The sequence below is a fragment of the Pteropus alecto genome, unplaced genomic scaffold (assembly GCF_000325575.1).
Source record: "Pteropus alecto unplaced genomic scaffold, ASM32557v1 scaffold25, whole genome shotgun sequence".
NCBI lineage: Eukaryota > Metazoa > Chordata > Mammalia > Chiroptera > Pteropodidae > Pteropus > Pteropus alecto.
Genome location: NW_006441955.1, coordinates 16,723,699 through 16,735,249, shown reverse-complemented (window position 1 = coordinate 16,735,249; position 11,551 = coordinate 16,723,699).

Below are 11,551 nucleotides of genomic sequence, written 5' to 3'. Positions count from 1 at the left end.
TCAGATCACTTCCAGTTAGATGACTTCTTTTCAAGAGTACAGAGAAGATCAAATACAGACTCTTCCTTTTAATTTTCTTTCAAAAAGGGAGATAACTCGTTCTGTCACTAGTGCACGTCAGTGTTTGAATTAGCCAAGTGAGTGCAGAGAGTTTTCTGGGAACAGGGTTATTAAAAATAATCTTTTTTAATGTAAAAAACAATATATGCTTTTTAAAAAATGTAAATTATATAGGAGTATAGAAAATCAAAGATGAAGCCCACATTTTCAGATACCACCTCCATCCCTTTCCAGAGGTGTCCACTGTTAAAATAGATGTGCCAGGCTTTCTGTACATTCTGTCCTACAATTTTCTTTTTTCACTTAACCAAAAACAGTAGTTTTTTTAAACATGGGTAGAATTTTTTATGAACTTCAGAAGGAAGTATAAATGTTTTACCAAAGGAACTGTTCATTCAAATATGTTTTTCAAGCCAAAACACAGAATTGGAATGTTATCCTAGCATCCAAGAGAAAAATCATGCCATGTGTACACCTTTAGCACAGGTTTGTCCTTCCAAACTAGAATATGAACTTCCTGAAACAGTGTCCCCGGGATTTAGGACAATGCCTGGCACACACGATATTTGCTGAGCGAATAAACAAATGAATAAATCGAACATGACCCTGTGATTCCCACAGAACGAACCCCTCCCGGGCCCCTTCTGTGCTTTATGGCATCTTGCTTTCTCAGCATTTTCATACATTGGGTCATTTTGGTCTCACAACAGCCCTCTGGTTTATGTTGTACTTCGTATTTCGTTTTATCATTATTTGGAGAAACTGAGTCTTAGTGAGGTCTTAGTGAGGTCACAGAGAACCCAAATATTTTTAATTGCACCTACTCTTTATATTCACCAATTCCAGCCTCTATTATTTATAACAGTCAAAGAAAAGCAGAATCAGTTTAATTTCTACACAGCTAAAAGCTCTCTTTGAGGTGGTGAGAGTTAATCTTCAGCAAGTGAGCTAGGAAGGCTATTTTAGATCAGAGTGCATTTCTGGGAATAAACGAAGTCTTTTCATTTGCAAATGTATCTTCTGCCATCTGCTGGATGAAAGCAAAATTTCATTATTGTCATTCATCAGCCCTCATAACAGAGTTTTCCATTTATCAAGGGCCCATTCAGTGCCATATATAATTTCTTTTATTCCTCCAGGCACCATAGAAGGTAGGTCCAAGTCTTCTCCCCATATTCAGGTGAGGCAACTGAGATTCACAGTGGTCAGGTAACTCACCGTATGAGTACCAGCTTCCCAGGGCTGCTGTAACATTATCACAAGTTTAGTGGATTAAAACAATAGGAATTTGTGACCTCACAGTTGTGGAAGCCAGAGTCCAAAATCGAGGTGTTGACAGGGAAGCTTTTTGGCATCTTCCAAAAGCTCTGGGGAAGGATTCTTTCTTGCTTCTTGCAGCTTCTGGTGGCTCCAGGAGCTTCTTGACTTGTGGCAGCATCACTCCAACCTCTGTTTCTGTCTTCATGTGGCCTTCTCCTCTTCTCCCTGCATCTCTCTGTTCTATTTCTTTTATAAGTCTATTTCTTGTTGAACTTAGGGCCCACCAGGTTAATTCAGGGTGATCTCATCTCAAAATCCTTGACTTAATTACATCCAAAAAGAACCTTTTTCCTCATAAGATCACATTCATAGGTTCCTGGCTTTAGAAGGTAGACATATTTTTTTGGTGGGGGAGGGCACCATTCAACCCACTACCTTATGTTCCACAGTTGATAAATTACAGAACTATGCTCTTAATTATTGTTAGGGAATCAAACTGGTTTCTAGCAACCCCCACCTCTGTGTCTCCTCTAGCCTTCAATCCTTACCATTCTAGTCTTTGAGAGGCAAAAAGGAAAAGAAAAACTCTTGCATCCTGAGACTTCCGCTGATGCTCATTGCATGGGGTGGGAGGAGCACATGATTAAATAATTTATTATCCAAACGAGGACACATTTGAGAATAAAAGAGTAAAAGTGAGAGTTAGGAATTATCCTATAATAACAGGCAAACCAGACCTGTGCCGGGCAAACCCAGGTGGTCCCTGCCACTGCCTCCCCATGGCAGGTCCTTTTTTGCTGGCTTTCCCAAAACCACACCTTCTCTTCCCCTCTTTTGCACCTGAAGTCACTTCTCTCTTACTGTACACCTCTACCAGAAAGGTGACTGAGAGATCAGGAGGCCCAGCAGATGCCTACTAAATCAGTGCTGAAGTGTTTGTTGAACGAGGACTTTGTCCTGAATCACTGGCACACAATCCCTACCCTCAAGGAGTTTATAGACTAACGAGCAAGTGGGCAAATAGCCGTAAGCGCTAGAAGTACAGTAAACTTGACCAGCTGCTGAGCAGTGGCCTGAAGGAGGAAGTCGCACCTGAGAAAAGGTTTACTCAGAGAAAGGGAAGGGAAATGGCATGACGTAGGATGTTTCAGATGTTCTCCATACATTATTTCATGCAGTCTTTACAATCCCATAGGATGGCACAGGTCCAGTTTGTTATCAGCACTCCCTGGGGCCAATGTGTTTTGAAATTCAGACATTTCTGGATTTTGGAGAAATAACATTGCGAGCACTTATTATGTACCTAATAGTCTGGAGCTGTACCCCATAACTAACACATTCATAATTCTGTAGCAAAACATGTATAGTCACATTAAATAAACTAAACACAGACTATAAAAAGCTTCATGTCAGCTCAGGGAAGGGTTTTCTTATGGCCAAATTAATTCAGATCGATTAGATTTCATTGCCAAGTGAGCTGAGAAAAGGATGTCAGAGTTTACAGCTTTTGAATTTGGGGATTATAGATAAGAGATTGTAAGGCTAAACTATTGACTCCAATTTGCAGACAAACTGAGGCTCAGAAAAGTTAATAACAAAGTTAGTAAGTGGTACAGCTCGAAATGGAACATCCGTCTGTCTGCCTGTCTCATCTATGGCATCATTCTGTTTTGATTTTTGACTCAGGTAAGCTACCTGAGCCCTACCAAGCCTGAGTAATATCATGGTTTTTGAAATTTTATTGGCTGCTCCAGTCCCACTCATCTTTGTAGAAACACTTGAACCAAAACTTTAAGTCATATGCACGTGCATAATTGTTTTTGTGTACCCATGCTTGTGACTTGCCACATGAGACTTCTGGTAGTGTGACTAATTCTTTGGTCTCAGGCAGGAGGTGAAGTCCTAACTCATGAATGTGGAATCCACTTTAATCACAAAGTCACGCAGATGACATTACAGGTAGAGCTGCTCAGACAGCAAAACCAGGCAGCCCCTTTATGTTGACCTACTTCAAACACATATGATTACTTAACTTTGTAAAAAGACAATGAAATCCTCAAAAGAATAGTAATTACTCCTAATAGCATCTTTAAAGAAATGGTCCAACCAATAGAAAACACCCAAGCCAAGAATAATTTAAAATGCTTGTCTCCTTATTGATAATAAGGATCAGGTTTCCCGACCTCCCACTTCCAACACACATGCACAACCCCACATACACACACCACAAACCACACACAAACATCACATACACATACATGTCATACATAAACATATCACATACATATACATACCATAAACCATACACACATACTCACCACACACACATACACATACATACAACACACACTCATACACACATACCCACACATACCACACACTCATACACACATACCCACACATACCACACATATATCACACACACTTACACATATCATACACCACACACATACTACACACACACCATGCACATACACATACCGCATACACATACACACCACATATACACACACTAAAAACTACACACACATACACACTACACAATACACACATTCTACACACATTCTACACACATGCCACACAATACACACATCACACATACCACTTGCACACGCATATCACATACATACCACATATACACATGACACACTACACACACGTACACACCACACACACTGCACACATCACATAATACACAAACCGCACACATACACATACCAGCACACACACATACACACATACACACAATGTGCATCCTGTAGATGGTGAAGCTTGGTTGAAATTTGTTCTCTTCATCTCAGCTGGAGAGTAATGCTGAACTCTGTTGCACACTGCTACCCCCATTAGAGTCACTGGGCCAAAAATTCAGTCTTGTCAGGTTTAACTATATGAGTTATCACCACTTTTTGGCTCCCTGGGGAGCCAAACTACAGGCCAACAAAAATGGCAATCTTCCTCTATGGTTCAGCCTCGTAGCCTCTCCTTACAACTAGGTTTTCACCATTGCTTTGTCTCTTGACACAAAACATGTCATGTCAGAAAATGCCCTTTTCAGGTCAGTATTGTGTTCCTCACACTTCAGCAATGAGGAAAGAAATGACTGCTTACCTAAAATAATGTAGAGTTTTCCAGTCGAATTGCAACAATGACAATTGCTAACATTATTGATCGAGAGGTTACGAAGTCCCAGGCAACTCTTAGCATGATGTGTGATTTATCTTGGGAGAACAAAAGTAATCAAAATACAGCTTATAGGGCTGTACTATATGAAAATAACAACATTAAATACTTACATAATATTTTCATGTGCCAGGAACTGTTCTAGGTGCATTATAAATAATCCTGTCATTGTAACCTATGCAACTACCCTATAAGGTAGATAAATATGTTATGCCATCTTACAGATGGGAGAGCTGAGACCCAGAGAGGTGAAGTAACTTGTCAAGGTCACATAGCTAGTAAATAACCTGCTAAATAAGTAAATAAGTAACACACTAAGCTAGTAAGTAGTGTAGACACTACTTACTAGTGATTGAGACACTCAGGTCCTAAAGTCCATGTTGTTCCCTGCAGCGGTTGGGGACAAGGTCTATGTCTCATTCATCCCTGCATCCCAGCTCCCAGCACTGTACCTGGCAGAAATGGATGCTTAGTATATATCCAGGGAGGAAGGAAAAGAGAAAGTGAGAGGGAGGAATGGGTAAGGGAGGGAAATTCAAGTTGCAGAGATACCCGCAGAGCGCTCACATGGAGATGAAGGTTGGGGCCATTTAGTAACAAAATGCTTCTTTCTGAGCGAGAAATGCTAACAGATGGATCTACAGGGGCTTTGCTTTTGTGAGCTGTCAGACTGTCTGCTGTAACCCCATAAAGAGAGAACCCCGTGCAACTTCACCAATGATTCTGGAACAGAGCCTATCAGAAGCTTTTCATGATTCCAACAGCAGGATTCAAAGGCCCTACACTGACTGAGGGTGCAATTTGGGGACACAAAGCACATCTAGGCAGGGAACAATCATCACGCTGGGTCCATTCTGTAAATGTACAATATCTTCTAATATTTATAAGGAGTTACTTAGATCTGAAGATTGTGAAGACTATGCTGATGCAATGCAAAAGCCAGATTGTGTGGTGTGTAGAGAAGCTAAAGGAAACAACTGACCCATTACTTTCTCAGGGCTCTGGAATATCAGTCATACCTATTTAATGTAGGTATCATGTTTCGTTGAAGTTATTTGCTTATATCTGTCTCTCTTACCAGCCCAAGCGTTCCTAAGGTGCAAGGACCTTGTTACGCACCCTTAGTATGGTATAACAGATTAAACATGTGGCCTAGGGAGTCGGATTACCTGAAATAACTTTAAAGTTTCATCACTTACTGTGTGACATTTGGCAAATTACTTAACTTCTCTGAGCCTCTCTTTTCTTACCTGTTAAATAGGAAATAATGATAATGTTTTTTACATAAGGGAACTTCACCAGCCACTGAGCAAAGATATCTGTCTGGCTGCTTCCTCAAGGAGGAAGTTACGCCTGAGAAAAGAATTATTAGGGAAGAGGAAAGGGAATAGTATTAAAGTTGGGTTCTGTGTGCATTATATTATGAAAGCCCAGTGATTAAGTGAGATTAGTTTGTTTAGCACAGTGCCTGACTCATATTTGTCAACATAAGAACATCCAAACTTGTAGAGAATTTTTATAAAAATGTATTTGAGCCAAACAGAGGGAGGGTATGCCCGAAAGCAAGATCTCAACAGACTGAGAAAAATGCTTCTTAGAATAGCAGTTTGCATCTTCTTTTATGCATTTTGAAGTAAGGGGGAAAGTAAGGAAGTCGGCACGAAGGTAGGAGAAAGCAAGGCACGGGTGAGATTACAGAATAGTTAACAAGATTATGGTGCTTTCTTGAGGGTGGTTTCACTTGAGGGGGCTGAAAAGAGACATTTCAAAGGTGGGTTAATCTAGGTGCCCGTTAGGAATTTATGATCAAATCACCCTGTGAGGTTACTTTCCGTAGAACCCCTTCTTCATCTACATATTGCATGTGACAAAGACAGCTATGTTTCCTAGTACTCACACTCCCTTTCTTTCTTTAGTAATAATGTCACCAAAGTTTTAGAGGGGCGTGTGCATGGTTTTAGAAAGAAGATTCCAGAGAACTGCAGAGAAATGGTGGGGCACATATTGCCAAAGTCAAGGTGAGAGGAGTACTGAGAACTCTCTTGGTGATGGAGAGGAGAGGTGAGCACCACTGTTTTTCTGGAAAGAGTCAGCCAGATTTTATGAATGACACAGGGAAAGAAGGAGGCAGGTGGAAGAGAGGAGAAGAGGCAGAGGACACCCAGGTTTTCAGCATGGTGACTAATAAGTAATTCACTGAAGTAGAGAATGGAGGAGGAGGAACAGGTTTGGGAGGCAGGTGATGAGTCAGTTAAGGGCACATTGGAACGAAGGGGCCTGGGAGATGTTCCATCCAGATATCTGGCCAAGCTCCTTTGTTCACCGCCTCTGTGGAATGGTGGTTCATCATCAGTATGAGTCCTGAAAAAGGATTTTGCAAAGAGCATGAGAATGTTCTGTGCCTGGAAGAGCAAAACAACCCACAGAGACAGCAACTTTCATACACGCACAGCCCACAGCCAGCTCTTGGGCAGCTCTCCCTGCCCTCCCTGACTTGCTGTCCAAGCCAGCAAGTCAGCCAGGCCACTAGGGTTGGCCACACCAGGTTCTAGGGAGGGAGACAAAAGATGTAGATCCGCAGCATGAAATGACCACATCTACCCCATCAGGAATGGTTTGTGTGGAACATTTGGTCATGGTGTGCGATATTCTCTTTAATGAAAAGTCATTTCAGCGAGAACATCTAATGTGATCACGCTGAATACACAGTTAAGGATAGAGTTATTTCTCCATTGCAGGTCTGCTCTCTGCAGACATTTCCTTATAATTCTGTTTTGTATCAGCTCCATGTGGGCTCTTCCAAGTCTTGTTAAGCTACAAAGGACCTGAAGCAAGTGTGCCACCCAATCCCCTGACCTCAGACAAGAGAGGCCAAATTGCGAAGATGAGTGGTTTTCTTTCTTAGCAGGGAGTTCTGAGAGATGAACTCTCAACCCTGGAAACCCAGCTCAAATTTAACCAATGCTTGCTAGTGCCTGTTACTACACTAAATCCTTTATACATTAGCTCATTTGATCCTTAGAACTAAACAACAAGGCAGGGAAGATGAGGCTCAGAGAGGGTAAGGAACTTGCCTAACACCACACAGCTAATAGATGATAGGGGACTCCAATCAAACCTGACTTGCCCAATGCTTAACCACTAGGCTGAATAGCCCCTTTACCATCAGCTCAGGATTTCACTTCCCTGCTGAGATGACCACAGTTAACATTGCTGTCATTTAGTTCCAGGTCCTCTAACCCAGTTTGTTGTATTTTCTACTTGCTGTTCTTCACATGTAGGCTCTCTGTTTTACCAAAGGAATGTGTGTGGTTTTCTACCATCCATCTGGCGTTAGAAAAACAGAAGTCTTGGCCAGGAAGAAACTCAGTGGAGGTGTCACTGGATCTGCTCGCTCTTCTAAAATGATCAGCGAGGTAAACAGTGGCGACCAGTGTGATGCTGGCTCTGTGAAAGTGGACACTTGGTGGAGCTGTTTGCACAGGCCACACCACACGGAGCTGAGGGCACAATGGTCTTAAAAATAGAAAAGCTATTTATTTGGGTCCACATCAATGTGCTTTTATAAAACAAATCTGGGATATGAATATTAAGAGTTGCAAGGTGAAATTCATGGGTAAGTATGAGGAGGCAAAGGGAAGATCTGACCATGCTGGAGCGTCCACGGGTCTGGGCCCTGTGAACTCTTGAGCTAACAAACCAAAGCACTCAAAGAACAAGGTCCCACTCAGGAGAAAGTGCTGGGAGCAGCATCTGAACCGTATTGGAAAGGAACAAGGGCAAAGAAAAGGCGAAGTCAAAATAAAAAGGGGGCAGGGAAGAGGCACTCAGAACATATGAGGTCATATTTTAACAATTATTTTATGAAACTAACAGAAGGGGAAACTCCGGACTGTGAAACTCTCTGTTGTTGTCGTTTCCTTGTGAAAGTAGAAGAGAACTTTCACTAAAAATAGCCACAGGAAAAGATTGTAAAGAAACACCAACAATGTTATTATAAAAATGAAAGAGAATAAGAAGTAGAATAAAGTTACTACAGACAATGAAAGAACATGCCACAAAAGAAAATTGTACCTAATATTTCAAAACAAACTAAAAAAAAATAATAGAAATCATGAAAGATGACATAAATCAGAATAAGAAAAATTCAAAAATAAATGATTCAGGAAAAGGAAGACTTGAAAAGAGAAATAAAAAATTCGAAAAAGAATTGGAAATTTTAAAAGAGCATTTCAGAAATGAAAGCTAACCTAGGAGGAACACAAGAATGAACAAACCAAATGAAAAATGCTGTGAGAGAAATGAAAAATGTCTTAAGAGAAATAAAAAATGGAAAATAGGAAAAGTTTTTAAAACCAAAAGGAAAAAGGAAAGAGGTAAAAAAAGATTTGAGGCAAAGTGATCAAGAAAATAGGCAAAGAATATCCAATATTCATATAATAAGAGTTCCTGAAAAAAACTAAAAAATGAAACAAAAAAATTACTAAAAATGAAAAAAATTTTTAAATCTCTTGAAATTAAAAAAAAAAAACTTTATATTACGTTATTGAACAGACGCACTGCAAACACTAGAAAAATCAGCCCTCAACAGCTCTACTCTGAAACTATCGGATTTTATAACCCTTTGTGCAACCAGACAAAAACAAGTATTTTGTAAGAGAAAGAAAGTCAAATTGTCATTAGACTTTCAACATCAGTGCTTCGTGCCAGAAATCAATGGAGTAACTTATTTAGGATACTCAAAGAAAATGTGAGCCAAGAATTTTAAATCAGGCTTAATCGATCTTCAGATATAAAGGCAGCAAACATACTGCTGTGAACATGCAAGAACTTGAGAAGCAGAACTTCTAGGGAGACTTTTCTGAAGAATCAAAGCCAGCTTCTGGCAACCAACACAGCTGAAGAGACAGCCCCATGAGGACTGCTTAAATAATTGAGCTAACAAAGGAAGATGAATGATAGAATTAAAATATCATTTTGTAACCTCTAATGAATTAATAGATCTATTCAATGATCACTAGTGGCTGCTAACATCACAAAAAGAGAGACAAAGATAAATTACATGCCCCATGATGGAACTACACAATTTATGAAGCAGACTTGAAAAAGAATGAAACTTATCAAATCTCTAGAGCTAGCTACCATTTAACAGGTAATACAGGGAAACATTATCGCACCACAAGGAGGCAATCTAATTTCAATCTAAAGAAAATCCTACAGGGCAAGTCACACAATTTCTTTAATATTTTTTCAGTTACAAAGTAAATAGGAGAATTAAGAGATTAAAAAATAATCAGAAGGCATATGAATCAAGTCGTAAATCTTGTTTTGATCCCAATTTAAGCTCTAGAGGGAAAAAGTTATAGAAAAATCAAGGAAACATGAACATTGACTGGATATTTAATATTAAAAAATTAATTTTTTAGGTTGATACTGGTATTATGGTTCTATTTTAAATGAGAAGTCATTTTGTCTTTTAGAGATTCATAGTGAACTATTTCGAGATAAAATGATACAAGATCTGGGATTTGCATCAAAATAGTCCAGGGTCAGGGGTGGAGAGTAGATGAGGTTAAAGAAGAAGCAAGCTTGGCCAGGAGTTGGCTGTTGAAGCTGAGCAATGGGTACATGCAGGATTTTTTATACCTGTCTCTCTACTTCTGCTTATGTTTGAAATATTCCATAATAAAGCACTTTTAAAGAGGGAAAGATAGTACATACATGATCGAGAGAGAGACTGAGTGATTATGGGAATAAAAAGAGAACTAGAAGTTCTGGGTGTGGCTTTTATTGACTGGGTTTCACACTAAAGTGATTTGTTTCAGCTATTTGATGGGAAACTCCTCATATCAGTACCTTTTGGTCTTCCCCCCCCACCCCCCCGCCATGGTGACATTGGTTAATGAAATCCAGTAAGTTTCAGGTGTATAATTTAACAGTAAGGCATATTATATACATTGCATTGTATGTTTACCTCCCATAGTTAGATTTCTGTCTCCACATATTTGACCCCTTTTACCCTATCTACCTCCCCCACCCCCCTCCCCCACAACCCTCTGGTAACCACTAGTGTATTGTCCACATCCATGAGTCTCTGCTTATTTATCCTGTTCATTTGTTGCTTTTAGGTTTATATCCCACATATAAGTGATATCGTGTGGTTTTCAACTTTTACCTTTAGTCTTTTAAGTTGGGCTGGTCATATTTCCCAGAATAGACCAGACATCGATGGTAAATGTTTGGCGGCCAGCTTTCTGGGAGTTGGGCCAGGAAAGCAGGGTGATGACCTTGGTATGACCTTTGAAAAATCCTGGGTTTATACGGTGTCGCCATCCTCACCTGTGCCTGTGGTCTCCCCATCCAGAGACCATGTGTTCCATTTTCTCCAGAAAATAAACCTCTAACCTTCAGCTTAGAGAAGGAAGCAACAGTCATCCAGCAGTGCTGTTTGAGGGAGGGAACCTAGGAGTCTAACAACTACTTAAACAGCTGCCAACAAATCCTCCTCATTAACACCCATTTAACACCATTTCTTGAGATTCCAGGTGCCACAAATTCCTGAACTTTTTCAAGATTCTGCAGTGAAAATAAAGTTGTTTCTCAGCTTTCCCTGTTGCTAGCTTAGGGTTCTGCTTCAGAGTCTGTTGAGCCATTTACCACTATTTCCTCCTCTCTTGCTCTCCTGGCCTTGTGAGTCTACACAAAACATACACACACACACACACACACACACACACACACACACACACACACACACTATTTTTAGCTGGTTTCTGGGAGAGAGTAAAAAATTAAACGTGTATGCTTAATATACCAAGTCTATTCGTAAGTTTCCACTTTACCCCTCACCCTCTTTTTTATTCTTTAATTTAAAAATATAAAATAAATACAGAAAAGTACATAAATTATGTATAGTTTAATGAATAATTATAAAACAAAGTTCCATGTGACCACTCCCCAGGTCAAAAACAGAACACTGCCAGCACCCAAGGAGCTTTGGTGAGCCCCATTCTGATCTTAGTCCCTGTCCCCACCAGGGGTAACCACCATC